Source organism: Amblyomma americanum, chromosome 5 (assembly GCF_052857255.1).
Source record: "Amblyomma americanum isolate KBUSLIRL-KWMA chromosome 5, ASM5285725v1, whole genome shotgun sequence".
In the NCBI taxonomy this organism is placed as follows: Eukaryota; Metazoa; Arthropoda; class Arachnida; order Ixodida; family Ixodidae; genus Amblyomma; species Amblyomma americanum.
The window spans coordinates 45684502-45712475 of record NC_135501.1 but is presented as its reverse complement, the minus strand read 5'-3'; the positions used below and the strand labels follow the sequence as shown (position 1 = coordinate 45712475).

The 27974-nt window shown below is 45.3% G+C and overlaps 1 long non-coding RNA gene across 4 annotated transcripts; it reads left to right on the top strand.

Annotated features, from left to right (window-relative positions):
• The first annotated feature begins 809 nt into the window (after positions 1 to 809).
• LOC144134666 (uncharacterized) lies at positions 810 to 13811 on the top strand. Of its 4 annotated transcripts, none has more exons than XR_013315202.1 (5): positions 810 to 982; positions 1919 to 1998; positions 5824 to 5901; positions 13065 to 13166; positions 13688 to 13811. It is a non-coding gene; the product is annotated as an uncharacterized LOC144134666 (long non-coding RNA). The 4 variants fall into 4 exon arrangements; XR_013315203.1 differs by having other exon boundaries at positions 13065 to 13177; positions 13688 to 13793; XR_013315204.1 differs by lacking the exon at positions 13065 to 13166.
• The last annotated feature ends 14163 nt before the right edge of the window (positions 13812 to 27974 follow it).

The following is a 27974-nucleotide window of genomic DNA, read 5'->3' as shown; positions in this document are numbered from 1 at the left end:
AAGGACAGCATCGGCTTGCCAGAAGCATCCAGGAAACGATGCTGAAAAAAAAAAGTTACGTTACAAGCGCCGCAATTTTGGTGAGTGCTGCAGAGAAAACGAGGTCCTGGAATGCGCAAGGCATGTAGGTAAGCGGTACAGCACTTCATGAAGCGAAATTTGAGATAAAATGCATACCTTTATGTCGCTGGCGATTTCTCGCGGGTCAGCGCCTTTTGGGGGTCATCGCAATGTCGTGGAAGCAAGAACTGTACAGAAATTTCAGCTGGCTGTCGCCGACGAGCGCACCACGCAAAAAAGCCATACCTGGACAGCTCCCGAAACGCGAGCGGCACCGCCTAGGCTCACGAAGAGAATGCCCGCGGACCACGACTACCACGACGCCCGGCGGACGGCCGGCCGGCCCTAGCGATTCCCTAGGCTCTCTAGGGACAGGCCGAGAGAGGCGCTGGCGACCCCACATCCGGTTGAGAACGAGGGCGAACCGAAAAAAAACGTCACGCAGACACGCATCACACCGACCAATCGGCGTTTCCAGCCTACCGACTCGCAAACGCTTCAGCAATCGCTTGTCTTTCTTCACCTCCGTCACTATACCGTCGATGTTATTTTCCCGTCTATTATTGCGTGCGCCGCGATTTGCCCAGGTGTAGCGAGGACGGGTTTTCAGTGTTTTGTGCAGTACCGTCCTGCATTGTAGTGTGACTCGTGCACGTATGTAACCACAGAAGAGTGTAGGTTCGCGTACCGCTGTAAACGCGCCGTACGTGTCAAACAGGGTCAGTGGCAGCCGACGTGTCTCTTTTGTTCTAGGTCGTCGCAAAGAAGTACGTGCGCAGTCTCAGTTTTGAAATCGCAGTGCATGGACGTTGTTACTGTGCTTCTTATGTGATAGAATGTGCTCATTGTGTAGCAGGTCTTGTGCCGATGTCTGCGCCAATGGTTCGGTGCCGGTGACTTCGTCACGAACGGAGTTTTCAAGGTAAGAATGTTCTGTCTAGACTCGGACGCAGCTTTCTGTGAAGTTGCCTCTGAAGGAGTGACTATGAAGCGGAAGCTACGAGCTCTCACCGCCGGCTCACAAGCTTGCGTCGTTTGTTCGTGAGCGCGTGCGTGAAGCGCGCTTGTGAGAGCCGACGTTTCGCGCTCGTATTTTCTGCTTCGCAGCCACAGAAAGCTGTCGCCGATTATAATATATGCTACGTGCCTGTTGCGAATCCGTTGAACGGAAAATTTAGTGCGCCTATTTAGCACAATGTAGAATTTCTCAGTTAGTGCAAAAGTAAGCGGCAACGAGAGTACTTGCAGGCCAGCTTTCAAATGCTGCGATTGTGCAACTCGGCGAGTTATTCGCTTGCAATCCTTATCATTAGCTTAAAAGATCCATTACCATTCAGAGCATGTCCATCCAGTTCGCCTGTGTGGTTCTTTTCACCAAAAGAAAGCCATAAAATACAGGGCTTCTATTTACTGGCTTTTAGTATGTGGAGAAGCTTCAGTGCAAGTCTGTCTACCATTTGCTAATCACTGTTAAAAATTGAACACTCATTTGCTAAGCTTTTTGTGTTTCTGCGTCTTTTTGCTCCTGTAAATTTTCATCATGGTTGGAATATAAAGGGCGTCATGTCTGTTGCATGCTACAATGCATAATTAATGCCTGCTGAATCCTTTCACACATACTCGCATTTTGTATGTGCTGCCTTTATTATTCTGGGGTTTACTTGGTGCTTTAACAGGTTTTGGCAGTTGTCATGATAACAGAAGTACTTGTGTTGACAGACTGCAATTTTAGGGGAGCTGATTGCGTTAAATATCCTAGTCTTCTCTTTTTCTTTATTCATAACTGGCGGGAATAAATGTTGTGACACATGCTTTCATTTCTTATATCACTATGCTCTCTAATAACGAGTTTTCGCAGGTGGATGTCTGCATGTGGCTCGTCTGCATCCAGTTTGGGGCCTACAGCACGGATCTTGCCTCCTCGTAAAAGTAAACTTTGTGAGTTGTATGGAATGATAAGGAGCGTGTGAATTCCATCATAGTGTTATTTTATGGCTTGTTTCAGGACAGCATTTAAATAAGCTTTTGGATTTCAGTACACATTAGAAAATCATTCTGGTTTAAACGAATTGCATTTCAGCCATTACAGTATGTGAAAAATGTTGAACCCTTTCTAGGATTTGGGGATTCGCGTTCCTTTTGCTTCAAGTGCCGGCAAACGAATATGATACATGTACATAACATATTTTACATACTCATTACTACCTAAGAAAACAAACCACTCAGAATGTTTTTCTTTTTTGGTAATGGTCCCCCTGGTGTTCTGTGTGTATTTTCAAGCATCGGTATTTACTTAGTTATTTATATATTGATACTCGAAGGCCCCATTACAGGGTACTATTACATGAGGAGTGGACATGAAGTACGGCACTAAGGGTTACAGGTGTTCAGTTTGATGTAGCCCTCACTGGTGGGAAAATAAATTTGGAAACATTGTTGACCATTTCAGCCTTTTCCATCAGTAAACTGCCTCAAAGCAATCTTCAAATATATTACAAGTGTTCTTATAGGTAGATAAAACATAGGCACCGCATTTGAGGTTTTTAAAAAAACGAAGTCATTGGTGCAAATGTGTTCACCATTCTTCTACAAAGCGTGGGGTCAAAACGGCTTTAAAATGATGTCATTGCATTTCCAGAACCATTCTGAATGCACTTTTACCATTTGTATGCATATCAGGCCAAGCTGGTGTCAAGGGGACTGCTTCACTCTTTCCTGCGGCCCCTACAATTACCGCAGAAGCAATGGGAGTTTTTCTCCAGACGTTACTCCGTCTGCTGTTGATAGGGGCGTGAAGACCCGACTGCTTGGTCCCTGCCTGCATCTGCGCTGTCGGCCGCTGACTCAGGATGAGTGCAGCACCGAAATTAAAAAAACAACAAAGAATGCTGAGCGTGCACGTCTTCAGTGCAGCCCACATGCGCACAGATTCATCACAAAATGTGCTCGGTGAAAATATTTAAAAGCAGAAATCACTCTCTCATTCCTCATCCAGAAGGAAGTACTCTGATGATTTTCTTGCATGTCTCATGGTCCATGATTAAATGATGCTTAATGCTAAGGGAAAGAGAAGGAAAACTCAGATAGTGAAAGTTTTGAGCTCACCTCATAAAAATGTACCATCGGGGGCAAAAGTGTCCGCTACGTGCGAGTGGTAAATCCTGTACCGCCATTATTGGCTGCTGGCTTGAGACGATACTTGTAGAGTGTAGTCAGACTCACATACACTAACATTTGACTGTCAAATAAATATTGCGGGGCAATGTATATAATACTTAATTACGCTGATATCACTTTTCACGTGTCCTGAATTATTTTGCCCCCCATATACTTCCAAACTTCCTTAAACGAGAGACCTGTATCGATACCTCGAAGGAATACTAATGACTAATGTGTTAGCAAGTATCAGGAAAAATTGTAATGTTGGTGTTATTGCTGCCGCCGAACTGCTAGATGTTTGAGGACATGAGTTTTCCCAATGAGCAGTTTTCAGGTTGAGCACAAGTTTGCTTGTAGGCATTATTGTCTGCCTAACATCACCAGAAAGCAACAGTACAAGTTGTGTGTGCTGGCACAGATAGTGATGCGTACTGAGTATTGCAATTTCAGAAATTATGTCCGATGATTTGTTTAGCTATAATAAAGAGCACCCTATTTTGCTGTCGAGGTATACATTTAACTTGCAGCATACCCTGAAGAAGCTACCAATAAAATATTTCATTTAAACATTTTTATAAAAGAAGGGCTGAGATTATGGCCAGCCATGCGTGCGGTTGAATGTTCACTGCCCTCTATTTTTTTTTAAATTCAGGAGCTTATTAACATTTCAGCATCACAAACCTAAATTTCAGCTCCTTACATCTTAAGCTAAGCCAGCTAACATAAAACATTGCAGTGTGCTTTAAGTTACCTGCGCTAGGTTGAGAAGAATAAGCTTTTTGGGTGTATCTTCGTTTCCTTAATGATATGAGGAAAGTTAATGTTCTTGGGAGGTTTATGAAAAGCGATGAGGAGGCTGTACAAATGCGAGAATACACTGTGTCACACTGGCTGTCATTGCCTCTGAGATAAGTCTGTTCGCTAGTGCAGGCTGATTTATTCAAAGCGCAGTTCCGAACTTTGAATTGCTGGCAGTTATTTTCAACAACTAATTTATGCATTGTCATCTGGGGGAATGGACAGTCGTGAGACACCGGCAAACTTCAAAATGCCTTTCCAAGAGGAGCAGATCTATGCCTCTTGGACGTTACGTGTGTGCAACGTGCTGTCATCGCACTGCGCTCCTGTGGCCAGTGTTGGGGTTTTTCAGTGCCCATTCCATTCACGAATTATATGATGCACTTTGCTGGGGTGCAGCATGAATTCTTGCTAATGCCACTGTCGTGCAAAGCTAAAGAAGCTGTGCTTAAAATTTCAGGAGCTATATTAATGCTGCAGAATTCTTTACACTTAGAAAATTGCCATGCTAATGCTCCACATGGCACATCATTCTGCACTCTGATGCAGACCTGCCAGAAGACGAAATACAAAGGCTGAGAGTCTTGACTTTTTGTGAAATGTAAAGGGTAGAACGGTTGACATTTGTGCTTGAAGAATACATGCTATCATGCGCAGTCGGACTGAAGGCAAGCATGCACAAACATTAATTCGTTTCAGATTTCTCACATGGCAAAACAAAGGAAAGGGGTCCGATTCACAGTAATTGCATACAGTGCAAAGGATGAAACATAAGGGCCTGATGGTTACCAATGACGCGGACGAAACTGGGAGCGAACGCGCCTTCTCCTCCCGCGTGAATGGCGGATGCAACGGTGGGGCAGTGGCAACCCCTCCGTGATCTGGCAAGATGCAGAAACAGACCCTTTGCAAGGGCCGTAAGAAATAGAGCACACGTTCCCCTCGAGACCAGCCATGGTGAGATGAATGCAGCTTGCACCTTATAAAAGGTTAAAGGCTGTCTGCAGGCTACCTGGCATAGTGAGAGTGGTCAGTGTGTTGAATGTTGTGATGAAAAGCAAAAAAAAGCTGCAGTTTTTGTATGGGCCAACCCAAGAGGAAAACCACATGTGCTGGATGTACTTCAGCTTTTGTATATATTATTCTGAGCAGTGCTGGAAGATGTGGGCAGAATGATGACGCACACGCTGTTGAACTGACCACTAAATTTTATTCATGAAGCAATTCTATATATTCAATGCAGATAAAACAGTCAACAATCAGTCCTGTCGCGTTCCATCGTTATCCTCATCATCCCTCTTCCAAAAATGCCTCATCTGCTAGTAGTGATAGGGAGGTGCTACTTATGCATGTGTCTTTATAATCAAGCATTGTTTTACGCTCAGTAATTTTCTGTGCTTTTCCATCTCGGTTTCAGTCAACTATCACTGTATTGCATATAATCTTTGATTATAAAGACACATGCATGAGCAGTGCATTGCTATCGCTTCTAGTGAAACAAAAAGTATTTCTGGAAGGGGAAAGATGAGAATAATGATGGAGCATGTGACGGGACTGATTGTTGGCTCTTTTTTCTGCACTGTGCATATTGTAATGCTTAATGAATAAAATTCTTCTGTTAATTCAGCGCAATGTGTGTAGTGCTTCTCATCCTTCTGTCTGTCTCTTCGAGCGCTGTTTGGGAAAATGCTGAACCAACCGTCCCAAAACCATCTTGTATGTGGTATAGTGTCTATAGTTTTTCTTATTTGCCTTGAATGCTTCTGATTCTTATGATGATGTTCTCATCGCATTTTTTTACTGCAGAGAGCAAGAACATCATTGCCTGCTTGTTGCACAGCTGTGCCGTGTCATGGGGTCTGACTGTTTTACCTGCACATCCAGGTGTGGCCTCACTAATACCCTAACTTTGTTTCATTTCAGCCAGTAAAACATTCTCGTGTCGTTCAAAGAGCACCTTAAGTTTTTAATGACACTTTGGGTTGTTGGTGCAGTTGGAGGAGAAAAGACCTGTGGAACATGATCATTTATGTATTCTTGTGTTAGTAGAGCAGCTGCCTTTACTTATCTCTTCACTGTGATGTATTCACAGAAAAGTATGCTGAAGACTTCATACATCATTCCGTGGGAAAGGTGCTGCCTATAACTCAACTGAAAAGTGTGCTCACATAAGTATCATGATGTATGTAGTGGATTGGATGAGATATCTGGGTGCACAACACAAAAATAGCAATTTCAGCAGACACCGGTTGATGAGACATCAGTGCATGTTTTTTGTGCAGCTGACATGTGACTAGACTGAATAACTTTGTGATGGTGTATTTTAGTTTTTAAATGTGAAATTGGGTAATTCCAAGCCATCTGACCCAGATTTTGTTCGAGCATCTTCAATTTCCTTTAAAAAATGCATATAGTTTATTCTATTACTATAAGAATCATTATCCCAGCTTGTTTTTGCCAAAAAAATTGTGCTGTGGCCCCATCTTAAAGGGGCACTAAAGGGAAGTACTAAGTCAGGCTAGACTGGTAAGGTAAAATCACGTGAAAGCACTTATGTCATTTTAACCAGAAAACAACACTTATAGATATACGTGTAAGAAAAGCGAGAAACACGTGGTAACGCCCATTGTAGATTTGAGCCGAGATAGCAAGTGGCGTACTCGTGAGCTTTCTGGAGGAACGCTATATCGCCATATGGGGCCATTACCGTCGAAATGCGAAGAAGGCAGCATGGCGAGCATAGCCAACAGTGCGAAGGGTCTCGTTAAAAGAGCGCAACAGCGATAACTGAAAGAAAGGTTAGCAGCAAACATCAGCACTGCAGCTTTCGCTGTGCATTCTGTGCACTCTGGCTGTGTGTAGCCATTGTACACAGCAAGATCAGAACTGCAAAGCTCAGAACTGCATTCATGGTGCATATGCTTGCTATGCGGCTGGTGAAGCAGCTTCTTTCTCAATTCAACCATTGAATCAGCTACTTTGGGCTGGCAGCGGGCATTATGAAATTGCAGTGTTTTTTTATTTTTAGTATGCACTCGCACAGACGTGCACTCATGCACATAATAAACATGTGAAGCACTATGCAGGTGCGTGATGTTATGTTTTCTGCACAGTGGAAAGGAAAATGTGCCAAAGATATCTGAAGTACCACATGCCTGCACTATCAATTTTCATTTGGCTGAATAAAGAATGCATAACAATCAATTTTTTTAGACTAGACATTATGCTTTCACTTACAAAAATTTGAAATTAATTTGTTTCATATTTCTTTATTTTTAAACTGAAAAAGGTGGAAAGCTATTCGTTTTCGAATTTATTTACCAAATTTTATGGTCTCACAGAAGTTGTATGAATGGCAAAGCAGCCTATAAAACGTTTCAGCGATGAGAAAACCTAAGCCGTGCCAGAAAAAATTCTAAATTGAAGAAAAGTCGCTTTCTGCGGCATATTCAGCTGTCAGTTGCATAGTGATATGGTCCTGGTAAGCATAAGAAAGGTAGTAAGCTGCACATTAACATTCAGTCGCATTTATTATCACAAGTTTATTTCGAGTAATTTTTGTTCTAAAAAAGCATCATTTTGCAAGTTCAGCATCAATGTCCTGCTGTGGTATTGCTCCCTGCCTGCTCCTCAGTACAGTGCAAGCTGGAGCCAGCTGCAAGTGTAGGTTTAAGCAGTGCTGCAGGTGGTGTGCTGGGCGTGAATGCTTTCAGCTTCTGGAGTACAGAGGTCTACTCAAGGGCACGGTCACAAAAAATAAAAATTAAATGGCCACATAGCAGAAGCATCAAGTCAACCCTCGTGGTAACTGGAGATGCGGACCAAAGACCACTGCAGCCACGCTCCTCATTGCGCGGATGCAAGAAGTGCTATGAAATGATGGCTGTCTTCTGCTTCCTTGAAGTCATTCAAGAAAAACAAATTGAACTCACTAAGTGGTTTAGAAGAGCACCTTGGAAAGAACAGTAGTGTTTCATAACATCGTCATCATGTGCAGGCTCTTTCACACTTAAGGGAAAACTGGGAGTGGGTGGCTGCCGTGCTTTGCAAAGCACAGCTGCCGACAGCTGGGGAGAATTGATGGCAAAGGTACATGAACAATAAATATGCACCCATTCCAGCCGGCTCTTGGCAGCAGCGGTTCTCAAAGCGTGGTGGTGTCGCACTCCCAGTTTCTCTCTACGTGTGAAACAGCCAGTGGTACTTCAACTGTGCATGCTAGAATTACATCGTAATCAGTGACCCAATTGTTTCAAGTGTTGAAACATGGATGAACACGCCACCAGGCCTTTCAACCCACAAACATAGGAACATCCATTTGGAGCACCTTGCAGCACTGCTTAGATATGGTTTGCAACCGGCTCTAGTGAGCATTGCAGTAAAGAGCAGGCACAGAGCAGCGTTGAGGTTTGGCATCGGTGCTCAGCTTTCAACACTGTTTTCTCGCATAATACAAAAATTACTTCAATCACTCTCCAGAATAAATTGCATTCAATGGTAATGTGCAGCTTACTACCTTTCATATTTTTACTAGTATCACATCACAATGAATTCACAGCTGAATATGGCACAAAAAGCTGCTTTACTGAAATTAAGAAATTTTTTTTCCGACTCTGCTTACGGTTTCTAATCGCTGAAACATTTTTTTGGCTTCTTTGTCTGCCAGGCAACTTAGAAAGCGGTTGTAATGATTATTGTGACAACATAAAATTACATCAAAAATTGAAAAATCGCAGTTTTTTACCTTTTTTGAGTTTATTATTTGTTTATTGTTACACGAGTTTCGAAACTTGAGACGGCGGCTTTGGCATGGAAATTTTTTTTCGTAAAAAACAAGCTGGCATAAGATTTGCCTTAGTAATGTAATAAACTGTGACTGTTTTGAGGAATTCGAAGATGGTTGAACGCTTAAGTCTGTAAATTGGCAAGCAATGACATAAATGTGCATCTCCACCTTAAGTAATCACAACCTTAACTAAAATGCAAGGGGAGTGACAGAATTAAAAACATTTAAATTGACCTTTAATAAGTATATGGGTGGAGGAGGGTTCTGAAGAAAACACTAGCTCGACATATTTTGCCACCACTTTTTTGGGGGCTAATAGAAATTTTGTGTACTATTTTTGGTAGTGCCACATACTTGGTCTAGTTATGTGTTCAGCCTCTTTCACATTGTCGGGAACTTTCTACCACTCCTTCAGCTCTGTTTTTGCCACTGCCTGCAAAGGTGGTAAGGGAAGCCTCCTTTTTGAAGGCTCTCGACTTGTATGTTACTCGGCTCTGTCTGAAGTTGTTAGGTGCTGATGAGAGCAGAATTACAGGAGGAAGGTTCTTTACCCGTACAGCAGGTTAAAGATGCGGAAAATAAATACGCGCAACTTCTGTCGCTATTCTAGGCGTATTAGTGTAACACATTGCATTCAAGTGACTAGCTTGAATCCAAACCCCTGTGACACTCGTCTTGTGGAATTTCCAAAGTGGTGCATAGTGAATGTGAAAAAATGATGAGATTTCCAAGCCTGTGGTTGTGCAAGGTTGACGTTTTGATTTTTGGTCGAGTGTAACAACTTTCGTGAAACTTTTATATAGTTGGGTAAAATTCAAAAACAAAGTGGCAATTCCCCTCAAATGATTGCACCCAGACAATGGCAAGGACTTACTCTCAAAATGTGGTTAATCCCCTTAGTCCTCCTAGGGTGGCATTGTAGGGGGAGCCAGAGGAAAGCAAATTAACCATGGCTTAAGAAAAATCGTTCGATGTCATCGGCTGGAGGGCCTCCTTTGAATCCTATCTGCTGCTTCTTTCTTGATATGTATCCGACTATACCAGCATTCACAAAAGAGCTAGCAATTGCCTTATGTTGATGTCCAGATTTTAACAATGGTGAGATATGTAAATGATCTTTTTACTGGTTTTATGGTTTGTTAAATTAAATGATGCCAACTTCGCTTGATTGTTCCTGAAGTCTCAGTATTTATTCACGTTCACTGTGCTTTGGAAGCGCCGCAAGGAAAGTGTCTGAAATGTTTAGATGCAACACAGTTCTTTAAAGGTGTAGTAAAGAGGATTCTGGGCTCGTATTTTTACCATGAAAACTCTGTCTACATGCTCCGACATGAAAACTCTGTCTACATGCTCCGAGCATTCTTGGAAACTTCGAATTATTGTCTTGTGCAGCCGATTTCTCTGTTAAATTGGATTAGATGTCCTAGCTCCCACCATTTCTTTAACTGACCTCTGAGAGTAGGAGGAGTCAAGTAGTGCGGGGAGTGCCGTGAGCCAGTCATGTGGCGGATCTTGCTTTTGCTTTGCTTTCAGGTTTCTACGAATAGTTTTAGTTGCAGACAGTATAGCTGCCAATTAGGCCCACAGAAATAAAAATCTCCGTGGACTGTTTGTTTTCACAAATCATTCCACTTATTACTACATATCACACCGCCGATGGCAAGTGGCAAGCTGCCATGTGACTGACTGTAAGGCTGTCCTCAAATTGGTTGACTCCTACTCTTGGCCAATTAAAGAAACAAAAAAGGTGGGAAATGGGACGTTTCATCCGATGTAATATGAAGATCGGTTCCACAGGACAATTCAAAGTTTCTAAGAAAGCTTGCACCGTGTAGATCGAGTTCCCATCATAAAAAGGTGAGCTCAGAATCCTCTTTAGTGCTCCTTTAAACAGGACCATATGTTGAGCTCATATTTCTAGAATATTGGAAGAAGTCATGGCGATTTATTTTTCGCAGTCTTATCTAGTTAAACGACCGTGTCGTAAGCTCATACCCTCTAAAGGCAGAGCTGAGTAAAATACAAGTCGAGACAGAAAACAGTATTCTTTCTTTTCCCCTTTTGCGAGCAGTAGTAGAAACAGTGTAAAAGCAATTTTACAGTGTGACCAACAGTGTGAGAAAAACTGAACAGAGAACTGGATCAAAGTGCATACTACAACCATAATTACGCAAATTCTCTCATAACTTGAATCATCGCCATCAGCCTGACTATGCCCACTGCAGGGTAAAGGCCTCTCCCATATATCGCCTTTGCCAGCTGTGGCCACGGTATCCCAGAAAACTTCTTATTCTCATCTGCCTACCTTTCTGGCATCCCCTGCTATGCTTGCCTTCCCTTGGAATCCACTTCATTAACATTAAGGAACAGCAGTTATCTTGATTTCACATTACAAGCCCTGCCCAAGCCCATTTCTTCCTCTTGATTTTGGTAGTTTGTCAATAACCCGCATTTGTTCCCTCACCGTTCTGCCTGCTTCAGGTCTCTTAAATGTTACACCCATCGTTTTTCTTTCCATAGCTCACTGCATTGTCCTAAACTTAAGCTGAACATTTTTCGTTACCCTCCATGTTTGTGCCCATTAGGAGAGTATTGGCAAGATTCTAGAATACATGGTGGCAAAATATCTCAAGTTGATGTTTTCTGCTCCCTACAACATTTCAGAATTGTGCTTTTTTGTAGAAATCACTGTGCCAGAAAACAGGCTGTGGAAAAAACACGCACGCAAACCAAAAGGCCACTACTGGACATGTGTTCACTGACATTACAAGTCAGACATGCAGATTCCTTTATCATACAAGTAAACAGAGACAAAGCTGATGCAGTCATCCCCATCTCTGCTTATATGAAACATTGTCCACACATCCCACGTTACTGGTCCAGATGAAAGATTAAAATCTTAGCGCTATGGAACAAAGACTTAAGCTGTTTTTTTTACTTTCATCCTTTTCCCTCTGCTGTCCACACATGGCACAACGCGGTAACAGTTGCGAGCTTGCCGGCTTCATCATAAAGAGACCGAAAAGGCTGAAGGCCAAAGCTAGAGGCAGTCTGACAGTGGCAAGGCCTCATGGGCACTGACTTCAAGCATGAGACTACCATACCCCTCTTTACCTCCTTTGAATATGCTGCCACGAAGCTCAAAACAAGTTTGCTTTTTGTTTGACCTTAGGTGATACACCCAGCAAATGTGTTTTGGTGTCACCTGCATACATGCACCCTTTGTCAAAAATTTTGAGTCCAAGAAGTTTGCTTCTCGGCCATGGTGTGTGTCTTGTTACCTATCACCAGCTTTCTGGACCTCATGAAGGTAAGAGGAGCTCTCATCACACCACTGTAATCTAATGCTTCCCAGGTTGTTACAAGGGCCTCGTTATGCAGCTTGGAAGCAAACTCTTTAGGCTGTAATTTTTGACAAAGGCCATACATCAAGGAACTACAGAATCCCTTCATGTGGTGCTTCAGCACTGAAATCTAACTCCAACCTTGCTCATTGATAACCTGCAGCATTGCAACTGTGGCTCTAGGCTAGCTGGCAGAACTTACAAACAAGAACTTACAAACACGAAGTAAGTGTACCTAAAAACCTGCAACGTGAAGCCTTTAAAACTATGCTCAATGTTTTCGTCTACACAAGCAAGGGAAATATCACTCGCGATAGGAACCACTCTTGAACACATGCAAGCTCCTTTTTTTCTTTTTCTTCGTGCAAAAGCTCGTCTGTCCACAACTGTGGTATTTTTGTTGATGCAGTCTCCAAGGTTTTGCAATTTCACCTTGATTCATTGTTTGTAGGGAACAGAAGGGCCTTTATGTGTGGAAGAAAGAAGTTTGGGCAGGCTCAGGTGTGGCTACTATCCTGAGTAATATTTTCTTTGTGTGTGTGGACTAAAACATTTAGTGCAGGTTGCAAGGCCTTGCCTTACAAGTGTTTAGTTACAACTACTTCATGTTTGTAAGGCCTTCAAAAAGGAAAGCATGGGATTGGAGTTCAGTGTTAAAAGTGCCAGACGAAGAGACTGCAGTTCCTTGATGCTCTTAGGAGGGGAAAGCATAGTATGTTTGGTAGGCTTACTACCCAAGAACAAAAGTGCCTATCCTGAGTTTCTTGTTGACATATTCAAAGTTGGTGAAGAGTGATGTCTTGTACTTCAAGTCAATGCTCAGTAGAGTTTGCCACCATCATATGGTATTGCCATTCAGTCTAAAATATTAGCAATAGCCAGCTATTCACAAGGTTTGGTTGTATATGTGTGTGCAGGTTTGATACAAGGCCAAGTGAAGACACCAGCTCAGGGTAGACCAGCAGGGCACAAGGTTGCTGTCATACTACCTTAATAAGCTATCTCATGGCCTTGGCAATGTGAGTCTGAGGTAAAAGTATGTGTGGTTTCTCACACTAAGGAAGATTGCATACCACTTGAGTTCTGTGTCAGGTACAAGACAGGCGACCTGCCATTGTTGTTGCCATAGGTGCTAATGTTGTGTGGTCAGTATTATATCAGTCAGATGCCATGGTTTCAGCGGGCAGCAGGAAGAAAATTTTTATCTTGTTACGCTGGCATGCTCACAAGCTCACAGTGCGCTGTCAGCGCACTGTGCCTCCTGTCCCATTTTTAAATTCAGTTGTCTGTGAAATAAACGCGATTAACATAGACAGAAAGCGCCACAAAGTCCATGACTCAGTTTTTGCATGGAACAAAAATTAGACGGTGTTCTCAGTGCGTCCTTAATTAGTACATGCCCATCTTAACTGCGGAGGCTGTATGAGGGAATGACTTCTTGGTGTAGTTTACTTAATTGCAGCCAGGATTCATAACGGGGCAAGAATACTTTTGTACTGCTGCCATTCCTGTATGTCATCATCCTCATTCCTTTTTACAGACTTGGGCAAGACATCGATTACCTTTCCACACCATGCTGTCCCAGGAGCGTTGCTGTGCATGAGTGCACAAGTATTGTTGAGCAGCTCTATGTAAGCCAGCGGCTGTGCTGTACAAGCTCTCCAGACAAATAAACCTGTGATGGTAGCAGGTTGTATTTCTCTGTTTGCAAACAGGCCAAGCCGACAGCCATATTTTTCCTTTTACATCACCATAACTTATGCTCTGCAGGTTGCAGTGCATCAGTTTATTGTTTATCATGCAGTGAATGTGCTCCTTAATCTTAGTTTAATGCATCATATATAGTTTTGACAGTGTCTCTCATTATAATCACATCCGGTATCTGTAATATTTTACTGAGTCCCATTCCACATGCTGTTTCATAAAATTTCTGACGTCGAGCATGCCGAACCACAGTATAAAGCAGGTGTACCATGCATATGCCAGTCATGCTGCTACCCAGCCTGCTCATTATGGCCATCACTCAAAATTTTGTTTATGCCTGGCATATTAGCTGCACCTGAGCAATGCACGGCATTATACATTGTGCTATGCCAGGCACTCAGCAATGACCACCACAATACCTGGCACCTACCAGTACCTGGCACTATGCTGGCCACTCAACAGTGCCCGACATGTTACCCGCCATACACGAGCACCCGCCACTATGCTGGGCAGTCAACAGTGCGTTACCGGGCACCCACCAGTACCCAACACTATGCTGGGCACCCACGATGATACCCAACACCCAGCAATATGGTGGGCACCCACTTCCCAACAGTATGGTGGGCACCCGCCATTGCCCATCACCATAATCCACCATCATGTCGGGTGCCGGGTTCCAACTTGCCCAGTAGAGTGTATTTTTCCGATAGGGTGAACACCAGGCCAAAAGAACTCGTTGATCCTAGACACCGTTTTTGAACACCCTTGTGTCCGGCCATAATGGCGTCATGTCCTAAGCGTAGCACTGTCTCTCGCATATCTCTCGGTAACACCAGCTGTTGGACCCGGCTTCCTGAACTAAATATGCAATCCCTGTGCAGAAGACCATTTACCAATTGATACTCGAATGACGTCCGACTCTTCTTTCTTTTCACTCTTTCCCCGACTCTTTCGAAGCAAGCATTCAAGCTTGGGTCTTCTTTTTGCGTAATTGCAATTTCGCCCGGTATTACGCTCAGGCACATCGTAACAGGAGTAGAGAGCGGACGCTGCGTTGCTCGGGCTGTCGCTTGAGCTCTTGTCTCCACTGCCGACGAGAAACTGACTGTACCCGTCTGACCTGTCGCGGGCCCTTCCTCCTTGGATGTTCTTCTACGTAGAGCATTCTCCACTCGGGATCGGGGTCTTCGACACTTCTTGCACCCGTAATGTTTCCCAAGATGAGATCGTAGATGGGTTGGTCTACGCATTTTGCCACTACCTGCCCAGTATAATATGGCGTGGACACTACAATCCTGGCTTAATGAAGGTACCTAACTGTGCTATCTACAAGAGTGACGGCCGACGCTTCCCCTGTAAGATCCTCATCCTTCACCAGGCTTCTCCGAACCAAGACTGTTGGCTCCGCTGTCTCTAAGCACCAATATAGGAAGGTTCCCTGTTTGCCCAAGCACCACCGGCATTGCTGCTTTTCGACTTGGGTCTTCCACTCACTGCCTCATTTTCCAGCGGTGTTTGTTCTCCTTTCAGTAGTGCAACTTCGGGTGGCTTGACAAGTTCTACTCTAGACTCGACAACGCATGCAGCTCAGTCCTGAGTTCTGTATCGGCACTTATCCAGAGTATGACCTCTATTCTTACAACCTTGACACACAACCTGTGTTTTTTGAGCAGTGCTACTAGTTCGAATGTCAGCTGCACGGTGTCCCACCTTGCCGGTGAGAAAACACCTTACGGGCGCATTAGAAGCACCGCCATATGGTCTTGGTTTTGCCGCATCTCTCTCTAGGCTCTTTTGGGTTTCCTCCTTTGCCTTACTCAAATTTCTTAGCCCTTGAGCCTCGAGGAATTGTTCTGCAGTGTCGGCAAACTCTTCCAACGAACGCAACTTTCGTTCTTCAAGGAATAGCCACAAATTCGAGCTGCAACACGCTAAATATTGCTCTGTGACCAGCTAGTCACGCACACTTTCAAAACTCTTTTCTGTGTTTGACATATCCAGGCGCCTGAATCTTTGAAGGAGTGCCTTTTTGACTTTCTCGTAGTCGATGGAATCATCAGCAGGCATCGTTCCAAAAACATTCAGAGCCTCTCCGACTAAACACATGCTCAATGCCGTGGCCCATTCACTGCGCTCCCAGCATTGCCACAAAACTATCCGCTCGAATCGTTGCAGATATGCATACAAATCATCTATCTTGTCATCGAAAGAGGCCATCAGCTTTCTTGGGCAAACTCTGCCCGGTCTAGGAGATTCTGTACCCGCTAAGGAACGCTGATTATTGTCCGTGATGTCGTCATATACTCCCGCGACATGCGCCTGTTTCCACAAAATAGACTCCTTCTCCCGTTCTATCCTTTTTTTCTCCTGTCGTTCTGGCTCGCCGGCTCTTCTAGCTTCTCGCTCTTCTGCCTCGCGAGCTCTTTTCTCTTCTCGCGCTTCTACCTCGCGAGCTCTTTTCGCCTTGCGCTCTTCTGTTTCGCGAGCGTCTGCGCGTGCTAGCGCCCTTTCTCCTCTCTGCATATCTGCCTCCTCTCTCTGCTCTTTGCCTCCTCGTCATAGAGACACATCGCCTCGTTGCTTAACCCCAGCTTGAGCGCCAGTTCGAACGTTTTTGCCAAATCCATACTTTCTGCCATCAAGAGATCGGAAAGATTTGAGACAAAGCAAAAAGAAAAAAGGAAATGAATCCTGGCACAAGCTCGCCACTTATCTTTGTCACGGATCTCCGCGGACAACACTCGGGCCGAAAGAATGGACTAGGCGACAGGTGTACCCACACAAACGCACATTTAATACGCCCTACGTGACACACACACTAGAAAACAAAACTAACAAAATAACAGAAAACACAGGGACTATAAATACACACGACCCGGGCACACTGCTACCAGCGTCTACTACTAGCGTTCTACTATTAGCGGTCGGCGTTCGTGCTCACGGTTGGTTCGGTGCGGCTGCGGCGTTGTATGGATCCCGTATCCGGCGTCGAGGTGGCGTTCGACGCGCTTGGGCTGGCGTCGCTGGCTGCGTCGTGTACGCTCCAGGTCCAAGGGCCCGTGGAGGTGATGCCGGAGTTGTTGGCGTTGGGGGCACCACCCGGATGGGTGGCAACAGCGCTGGAGACACCCCTGGCCGTAGCAGGTGGTAGCGTCCTCCGTTGACTCGCCGGAACGGGCTCAGGCACGGCAGGAGTCCACGATGCGATGCCGTAGAACTCGAGCTCACCGGAGCAGTATCCGGCGTCGCTCTCTTCCAGCCAAAGTGTCCCTGACCCGCCGGAGCCTCCGCTTCTCTGCTGTTCCTCCCCGCCTCGCTCTCACTCGCCCTTTTATAGCCTCGGTGTTAGTCCACGTAAGCCTTGTCGTCGTCGTCTTCTCTTCTCCACCAATCATCTCTCTCCACCTCACCGAATGCTTCTCCGCCAATCATCTCTCTCCACCTCACCGAATGCTTCTTCCTCTTTATTCCTCGATTAATCCACTTCGTCTTCTTCACACCTATTTTCTTTAAAATTTAATTTAGGCTCCTTAATATATGTTACACTCACACAAAGCTAGGTGTAGAAAAATTGAAAAAATTCAGAGGCTAGCCGCGCGTCTTATATACAACTGCTGCACGGGCTCCACATCTGCTATGTTGCATGAAGCAAAGCTTGAATGCTTAAGAGAACGAAAAAGACGGCTTTAATTAAATTTCTTGGTCGTTTGCATTTTTCAAAACTAGGCATAGACCCCCAGGATTAAATAACAGTGATCTAAGAAATCTCGTCATAAGCATAAACATTACACTGGACCCAATTTTTCCCGCACGAATGCCTATAAGTATTCATTTTTTTCCTAATACAATTACTTATTGGAACGCACTGCCTCACGATTCATTGCTTGCCTGCCCTGAGTAATTTCAACCGCCGGTTGGCGCTGCCTTTGACGTGCTGTGTTGTTGACACTGCGTATTGCTTCCTTAATCCTGCGCCTATGTAGCATTTTATAAGTGTTGGCTGGCCTTTTTTAGTATTTGATTCTTCGTCATGTATGTTTTTTTCTTTCAAGGTCGAAGTTTTGTACTCCACTGTCTTGTACTGTGCCTCTCCTTCTTGAACCGTATTTGGTGCATGGTATGTGAGAAATAATAATAAAAAATAAGTATATTCTTCATGCTTCACACGAAGAACCGACTTCTGAACATTTTGGAGTAGCCCGCACACTTGCAAGGATCAAAGAGAAGTATTACTTGCCCCGTCTTCAGTCAGACCTTGCACACACCTTCAGAACGTGCCAAGGCTCTCAGCGTTACAAAGTGCCAAAGTGCTCTCAACAAAGCCAGCTGTATTCTTGAAGCCTATAGTACCACCATCGCGGCCTTTCCAGCAGATCGGGATGGACACGCTAGGGCCATTCCCTCTTTCTCATTCGGGAAACAAATGGGTCATCGTGCCAACTGACTACCTGACACGATACGCGGAAACATCAGCTCTGCCAAGTGCCAGAGCCCTCGATGTGACAAAATTTTTCATCCACCAGATCGTTTTGCGTTACGGTGCAGAGGAGATCCTAATCGCAGACAGGGATACAGCAATCATGGCTGACCTGTTACAGCAGATTTTACGCCACAGTCATGCAAACCAACGAAAGACGACATCCTACCACCAACAAACGAACTGTTTAACGGAACAATAAACAAAACGCGAGATGACATGTTCTCAATGTATGCCGACGTTCAGCACTGAACTTCGAACGAAGTGTTCCCATACGTCCCTTTCGCGTACAATACGGCCGTACACGAAACGACAAACATGCCACCATTCCGTTTCGTTTACGGCCGTGACGTGATCACGATGCTGGACTCCATGTTACCGCATGCGGACGACATGAACCCGAATGCGGATCTTCACACCTTCCTGCATCTCGCTGAAGAGACTCGTCTGCTGACCAGAGCGCGGATTGTCGACAAACAATGCCGAGATACCCAACGTAACCTGCGACGCCGTGGTGCTCGGTACTCATCAGGAGATCGTGTGTGGATCTGGTTTCCCATTCGCTGATGCGGCATTAGCGAAAAGCTCCTCTGTCGGTATATTGGACCCTACAAAGAGATCAGACCATTTGGAGACCTCAACTATGAGGTCGTTCCTGATGACTTTCAGAAGTCCCGGCGATCCCTGCACCCTGAGGCGATCCACGTTGTTCTTCTCAAGCCATAATACCAGCGCTAGAACACACAGGCTACGCATCAGGACGATGCTCTTTCTCCCCGGGGAGCCAGTGACACAGTGCTTTCCGCATGTTCCCTTAGCGCTGACGTGAAGCACGCGCCTCCTCAAAAAGAGGAAGTGAAAGTGACAGCGATCTGGAGCTGTGGTCAAGACGGTCACCGAAGCCCGCCGCTGTTTTCTTGTGAACGAACTGCGAGCTCCCTCTTTCGCTTGTGACAATATACTAATAGGTCTTTTTCACTGCACTGGCGTTTGTGTCGCAAATTAATAGCGATTTCTCCTTTTCAATGCGAAGGCATCACCTGGCTCATTGGCACCGAAACCCGGCGCCGGCGTTGGCCAGCAGCCGTGGTCTCAAGGAAAGAATGCCAGATGACGTCACGGCGGTATTAAAAAAGTAACGTCTCTTCTGAAGGTGCGAAGCAATTAACCAAGGATCTTCAGAATCAGTGGCGAGCTCGCAACACCCACGCCACAAAACCACGTTCCTTCTTTTGCGAACAAAGGTGAACCTAGTGTACGCGTTGTCTTCCGACTGTATGCTAATTATTAGATGTGTGGTTGGGAAAGAAGAAAAAGTGAAAAACTAATGTAAATAAAAACCACGCAAGAGAGACGTCTGAAGTTCTCTCTGTATTTCTGCCGGAGACAGGTGTTCGGCATCCTCAATTAAAGAAGCCGGTAGCTTGCCTTCCTTCGAGGGCCCCGATAATCAGCATTCGCTGATCCTCCATGTCTGAGCTCGGAAGCGTTTGTAGCTCTACATTGCTCCCATTTGAAGTTAATAAAGAACCAACTGCTTCGGCTATTTGTCTTAATCGCCAAGGGGTACACTTCTAGAAGAATGACTACCTAGTTGGGGGCTGATTTCGAGCACTCGAGGTCAATGAGCGGCGTTAGAATTCTGTTCATCGAGACTTGCTGAGATAAAAAGAAGCAAAACTATATTTTTGAAGAATGACTTATAGCTCTCAAACTGAATGCACAACTGAGCCTAAAAGTAGTGGTGGAAAAGAAGGCTGCAGAACTAACCCACGATACAGGTTTTGAAACTTTAAGGTGCAGAATATTGTCACGGACTCGACGAAGCGGGCAGCGGGGTGGGCAGAAACGCTCCAGCTAGGCCAGCAGCCAATAAATCATGCCATCGCCATCCATCACGTTCATTCTTCATCGGGTGGCCGTCACGTAATATGAAGAGCTAAATGCGTGCGGTGCATATATTACGCAACTTTTCTATAAATAATTGGGCTTGCGTGTTAGAAGTATAAAGGACCAACCTCAACATTAACAAGATAAAAAGCTATGCAGATAATATGAATCCTGCAACCAAGCGCTCACACAATGAGGAAGTAAGAGAAGGTGAGGGACAATAAGCAATTAAGAATCGTGAGCTTGCAATAATAGGGAACATTCAAGGAAGATCTTCCTTCATTAGATTATCCAGTAAGATTTCGTCGAAAGAGGTGTTGTACTTAAAGACTCTAATCTTAACGCACAGGTAAAGACAGCAACTCTGCATCGAAAACGTCGCACTGGAGGAGACCATGAACGTCACACAAAATACGCTCTTCTGTATTCCAAGACAATAAAGCAGTGGAAACGGCAGTAAAACGACAATGAGATCAGTACAAAACTCGTCGTGAGCAAAACCTTTTTGAGTCTGTTATTTCCAGAGCTCAGGGGCACCTAAGTAGCATGGACGTTCAAGACAGAGTCCCCTTCGCGTTTGCGCGCTCAGGGCCATAGGTTTCTTCAAACCGCTTTTCAATACTTTGATTCATATAAAGCATATTTAGAACATCAAAGCACCGAATTGCTGTGCCTCGCGACACCTGTGCAGTAAGTTTTACTCATTAAAGCATTTCCAAACGCACGTTCATGGTTGCGTTTCTACACCGTGAACTCAAACATTCCTCAAGTTGTATATTACTCCGCACAATTAACACAACGCATAATCATTCAGTCTTATTCTAGGTTCCAGTATATGTATTGAACTCACAATGGAACACGCCCCGTCACGCAAAACAACCAAGTAAGCATCTGAAAGCCAAATGTGACAACTCTCTCAAAGGTGTTATTAAGGCATCCAGTGAGAACTGTAGACCACTGTGCGAAAGTCGCCCTATTACCATACCGTCGCACTGTGATTCCAACGAAGCAGTTCTCAGTTCTTCATGTGAGCTGAGATCTTCATATCAAACCACATCGTCCTCCACAGGACACCAACGCCAACACCAACGACTATAAGTGCGGCTGCTGTGGGAAACAAAATGCGCAGAATTAGTCGAAGAGAACGAAACTTTTGAACCAAAAGTGGCCTAGCACCTGAAATTAACACTGATGAATGGCGAGAAGCCGCACGCAATGCAGTCCACGAGTTGACCAAACTTGCAGAGGCCGGCCAAAGCTGGCTGCTAGCGTCTTATTCGCCGTTGTTTTGACAAGCCTTTTTCAGAATAAAATATATTTCGATAACAATAAAAGCATAGCCAATTTCAAAGCAGCGCACTAGACACTATGTTTAAAGGAAGTAAGTAGCTCAGCACTGGAAGGGGGAAGGGTGGGACGACCATAATGGCAGAACTTGAATTGCCACTGAACTTTTGTGTTGGGAAGGCTGCAGGAGGCAATACAGACGCCAAGCCACAACCATGCTGAACGCTATGCTGCTTCCAGATTGTGCTAGTTTCTCTGTAGCGGATGCTGAACAATTTGTTCGTCACATCGAGGCCGCATGCCAACTCGCTCCACAGCGGATCCGCCACCGGCAAGCAAACCGCCGCGGTGGCTGAGAGGTTATGGCGCTCGACTACTGATCCGGAGATCACGGCTTCGAATCCGACCGCGGCGGCTGCGTTTTTATGGAGGAGAAACGCTAAGGCGCCCATGTAGTGTTCGATGTCAGTGCACGTTAAAGATCCCCAGGTGGTCTAAATTATACCGGAGCCCTCCACTACGGCACCTCTCTCTTCCTTTCTTCTTTAGCCGATTCTTTAGCCCCTACGAGGTGCTCCGCAAACTAAGTGCGGTAAACAGAGACACTTTCGACGTCCCTTGTCATCCTGCTTCCCATTGCTGCGGCCCCGAGTCGTTCTGCTTCAGAGAGGGGGAGTAATTCCGCACTACTAACAAATCTAGTGGGGCCGTATCGCGGCCGAAAAGTATTGTCTGGCACTTGGCAAACCTCGGGCTTTTTAGGGGCTTGAGCTTTGTTGTCTTCCTCTCTAGAGCACGCTCTAGAGCTCCCTGCTGTCTGGCGCATACCAGCAGGTTTGAGTAACCCTGTCCTGCGTACGTTAACCTTTTTTCGGTGACAATATGGTCAATTGTTTTCATAAGAAACTAGGAAATTGTTTTGCAGGCAGTGTGACTCACTTTCATCTGCCCGACGCTTGCTCACATTTCAGAGATGAGAGCGTGGTTTATGTCAATTCTATTATGTTAAATGTTGTTTAATGGTGTTGAATAAAACATTTTAATGTTAATGTTAATAATGTTTAATGTTTAATAATGGAGGCAGGTGGGCCACCTAGGTCGCGTGACCTTACGGAGTCGTCACAACCTGCTCACCGGATATTGTTCAAACTGTTCATCGGGGCAGATGGTAGTTAACGACTGGTGGCTCGGGAAGAGCAACCTCGGGAGCACAAGACCCACAGCTGGGAGCACCTGCCAGTGGCGTATCGCTTAAGCGCTGCACCGCGCTTGGTCAGGAGGGGTATGAAGACTCCCAGGGAACGTAAAGAAGGAATGCCCTTCTGCATACATGGGAAATAATTACGCTATCGCCTCCTACCCTTAAGGCGGAGCTTAAGTGTCCGCTCTTTGTATTCATTTATTAATCCACCGATATTCATTGACCTATGCAAAAAAAGCTCATATTCAGCCGTTCGTAAGTTTTTCTACAAAGTCAATGGTCTGGATTCGTGTCCAGAACTACAACCGGTCAGACAATCTCTGCTACCCGGATACAAGACAGGAGGAATGATTGAAAAAGACGCGCGGCGGGAAAAAGCGCGTGCGCCGAAGCGACGAGGCTGGTTTTAGAAATATATCGCAGGGACATTCGAAATCCCAGCGATGGGATCACTGGTTGGCCTCAATGTGGTTTCAGTGTTCCCGAATATACCCGGAGCGGTGGCTCAGCGGTTAGGGCGGTCGGCTACTGATCCGGAGTTCCCGGGCTCGAACCCGACCACGGCGGCAGCGTTTAGATGGGGCCGAGGAGCAGAGGGCGCCTGTGTGCTGTGCGATGTCAGTTGACGGTAAAGTAGTAGTAGTAGTAAGTGGTTTTTATTAAGTTAATAATGAAGAGAAAGGGAATTTTTTTTTTCCTAGCCCCAGCATCTGCCGTCGATACTGAAGCACCTGAGCTGGGGCAGCGGAATTAAAGGATACCAGGCAGAATGGAGAAATGAAACGTAAGAGTTGAGGGGACAGGAAGAGAGGATAGGGGGAGAGGTAATATACACAAAGTATTCAATATGTCCAGGTTGCGTTCGTGATTAGTTCAAGATGGAGCAATAAAAGATACACGCGCACAGCACTATGCTGACTACATCTGGAGTAGGGCGTCCAGTTGTTAATCCTGCAAGGTAGAACACGCGCAACGTTCGGTCACTGCGTGTAACAACTACCTGGCGGAGAACAGACGGGACGTCAATCTCGTCTGTTCGAGGAATGCAGGAGGAATACGAGGCTCACCAAGGTCCGCTGACGGATGCGCGCATTGCCCTGCGGCCGCAATACCGTAGTATGCCAAGCGCCCTATAGGTCGCAAGCATATCGCGACGAGCATCGGCAAACACAGCACAGTGAAGGAGCAGGTGCTCTAGTGTTACCACTGCACCGCAATCCTCACACACATCACTCGTCGCGATTCCGCGACGCTCCCGTCGTTCACTGGGCCACACGCACCCAATGCGCGCGCGGAGGACCATAACACGTTGTGACCGCGCAAATGCGCGACAGCCGGTGATGCTGTCGATGCGCTCACCTGCTGTGATGCATGGGTCGGGGTTCTGCTTTCGGAGATGGTCGTGGATGACCGCACGCACGTACTCCAACCCAAGGGGCAGATCGCTGGCAGGTAGTTGATGTGCGGCGGTCACGATGTCAGCTTCGTTGCAGGCAAAGGAGGGAAGGAAGGCCTCAGACGTTGCTGGCACATACCCACTACGGTGGAGTGGCCAAGACACAGGCGGTTAATTGCTGGATACAGGAATTTTTTGACAGGAAAAGGAGTGATAATAGGATGTATAATGCGACACAGCGCGAATGAAGACGGGGACGAAGCGAGACAAGACACCACAGCGCTGTCTCGCTTCGCCCCCGTCTTTATTCGCGCTGTATCGCATTATGGAAAATTACCAACTAGCCCGATCTGCCACTCTTTCAATAGGATGTAGTCTGATAGATTGGAAGACGGAAGGACAGGGGTCCTGTTAACTTGGAGATCGAAGACGGGGCAATGGCTTAATGTGCATAATAGTTTGCAATGCCTGTAATGTTTCAATGTCGTACTGACTGAGAGCGGGAAGAAGAAATTAGAATGGAAGGCGCTGCGTTTCTTGAAGAAAATTTTGCACAGCAGAGCGCACACTCCTGTCGCTTCGTCCAAGCAAAGAAGCGCCAATGGAAATAACAACCTCGGAGGACACAGGCAAGCCCAGTTGATGAAATGGAATTTGCAAAAGACGCTTCCTCAAATGAGAGAAGCGGCGGCAGAACAGCAGGAAGTAATCTATTGTCTCAGGTTCGGCACAGAAAGGGCACAATGGGGAAGCCGCTAGGCCAGATCCGTGAAGGTAGAATTTTAGAAGGGGAACCCGGCAACGCAAGCGCGTGAAAGAGACCTCTAGTCTGCGTGAACGCCAGTCTTTGCTACTCCAAGGATGCAGAAGATGCTGATATTCGGGAGATGATGTAAGAGACGAGGCAGCAAATTCCAGAAATATTGTGTAGCTGCGAAACCTCACCGCAGCTGTATATGCACACTTTGGCAGGATAGCAACAATTGGGCCGCAGAGAGGCTCTTGCTAAGGAATCTGCAACCTCATTTAAATGAAAACCCATGTGACCTGATACCCAAAGCAAGCTTACCGAATTTAGATGGAGCGGAATCAGAAACTTAAAGAGGCGTAATGCCCGAGACGCAGTGGGTGAGGATAAGGAAGAGCGAATGGACACAGAGTCTTTCATAACCACAACATGGGAAACGGTAGTTTCTAATTTTCGTAAGGCTAAGATTACTGCTAATAATTCAGCCTGAAAAATGGGAGTGAAGTCAGGAAGACGGAGAGAAAAAGACCAATGCAGTGAAGACGAAAAAATTCTCACACCTGCCTTCTCGCGATCCTGCGAGGCATCGGTAGCAATAAGAACATGAGAGGGAAAGGACCTTAGGTGGTCCTGCAACAGACCCTGAAGAAGCGGGAAGGCCTGCAGCTTTGAATTCGATGGGAAAATGTCATCGAATTCAATCTGGACAGATGATGAGTTGTTATACAATTGGCAGACATCTGTGAAATGAATATTTATGCGATCAAGGAGGGACTGCACGTAACATATCTGCGTGGTATGAAATCGAGACCAGGCAGCACTAAAAAAGGCGGAAGGTTGACTAAGAAATATTATACTGGAAGCGTGAAGAGGTGAGTCGCACAATTTTAAAAATGTTTGAGCTGTTAAAAGGCGAAACCTAGCTGATAACGATGGCATTCGCGCCTCAAGGTGCAGAACAGCATTGGCGACATATTTAGGAAGGCCAAGACAAAGGCGCAACGCCTCACGCTCCAACAGCACAAGAGGTCGAAGTTTATAGGCAGGAGCTCCTGAGAATAAGACACACCCGAACTCCAAAATTGGGCGGACGTACATTTTAAAAATCATCAGAAGTGTATGCCTTCTCATGCCTGAGCTAGCACTACAAAGCCTGCATAGGATGCCAATGGCCCGAACTCCTTTTCCAGAAACTTGCTCAATGTGTGGCCCCCAGGATGGAGTCGTATATTACTCCGAGATACTTCACCGTCTGAACTTGAGGTATTATGTTATTTCTATAGACCAGGCAGATATTTACAGGGAAAGAAAATGGAAATACTAACAATGCGCATTTCATCACATTAAGGGACAGATGAATTCTTTCTAACCAGTTATCAAGGACATTGAGGTAATTTTGCAGGGTTCGATACAGAGCGTGAATGTCACCTGCTGTTGCAAAAAATGCAATATCGTCGGCGTACACATAAGTTTTCACATTTTGGATGCATGGAATTGAGCTTAGAGAAATGTTAAAAAGAACAGGTGAGAGAACTGATCCTTGCGGTACACCTCTTGTCTGTGGAAATCTCCTTGAGGAAACATTTTGGCAGCAGTAAAGTTCTCTATTTTGCAAAAAAGCAGAAATCCAGGCTACAATATAGCTTGGGAAGTTCAGTTCCTGTAATCTTAGTAATAGAGTCGAGTGCTCAACGCTGTCGTATGCTTTACTGACATCCAATGTGACAAGCGCAGCAAACTGTTTTCTATTGCGAGCTAATTTAATACGACTCTCTAGGTCAGTATGAGCACACCAAATTGAACAACCCGGCCTGAAACCAATTTGACATGGATTCAATATAGCATTTTCTGAAATGATTGACATGACACGGCTGAAAAGGACCCTTTCCACCAATTTCACTAGGTTCGATGTTAAGGAAATGGGGCGTATATTGTCTAAAGTTAAGCCGTCCCCTTGCTTTTTAAGCAGTTGCAGGCGAGACGGACAAGAACTTCAGGCAGCAAGGCAATTAGTATTGAAAGCTACCATTAACTCAGAGACCTTGTTTAATACCCCTGACACAAAGCCAAATTTAATGCATTAGATGTTGACTGTCTTAAGTATGAATGCGCCGGCTTAATGGCCTTCACTTTACTGCCTTTTGGCAGTACTCATTCGAGAAATGCGCAATCACATCCCAATTCCTCACGGTGAAAGACATGCAACGTCGTCAGAATCAGCTTCCTATCAAAACAGATAGTGTTTATACAAAACTTTTTATTAGTGGAGCACTTTATACTACATACTAGTTGCGAATGATGCCGTTTTCATCGGCACTTCTGGTTGCTACATTAGTGCGTACACATGGAAGTTTACGGCTACTTTTCAAGCGGTCAAACAAGAACAGTGTAATTTCTACAAAAAAATTATTTAATTTAGACTACAATTACGAGATTCTCTCACCATGCGCACTGCTGATAATTAAGTAATTTTTTACTGGCTTTTATACTGTCTTCTTTACTTGGTCATGAGAATTTTTGGAATGAACATGGCATCGCCTGCCGCCAAGCGGCCAAACTGACGGTAGCGCACCAGGTGTCTGGGCGCGAAACTTCCAGTTTTCTTTAGAGGGGAACGCAGTTTGAATGTTAGCATGCGCTGCGGTTTCCCGGCGCTCTCATGGCGCTCTATTTATGTTCAGTAACACGTTCCCTGTGTACTTGCTTTCAGGGCGCTCTGCCATTGTCGCACAGATAATGGAAGGCAATGGGCCATCCGGGCAGATTACGAAAACTGTATCCGACTTTCTGCGAAATAAAAGCGTGATATTGCTGTAATTTCACTAACGTGTGTGACTTTCGGAGGCAATTTTCTATGTACGGCTTTGGCTCTCGCAAATATACAACTACGTGCTGGTGAGTAAATTTGAATGCATGAAGAAAGCACTCAGCAGTGTCTGTGTGAAGAGGGCTATTCACTCTACGCGCACTTTTGTCGGCCAACACTAGAACGGTTCGAAAGCTTCTCCATGTCTCATTTTTTTCTTGGAATTGTACTACTTGAGAATGGAAGAAGAGAATGAGGTCCCGTAGTGCAGGGCTCCACAATCATTTCGACTACTTGGCGACCTTTAACGTCCACTGA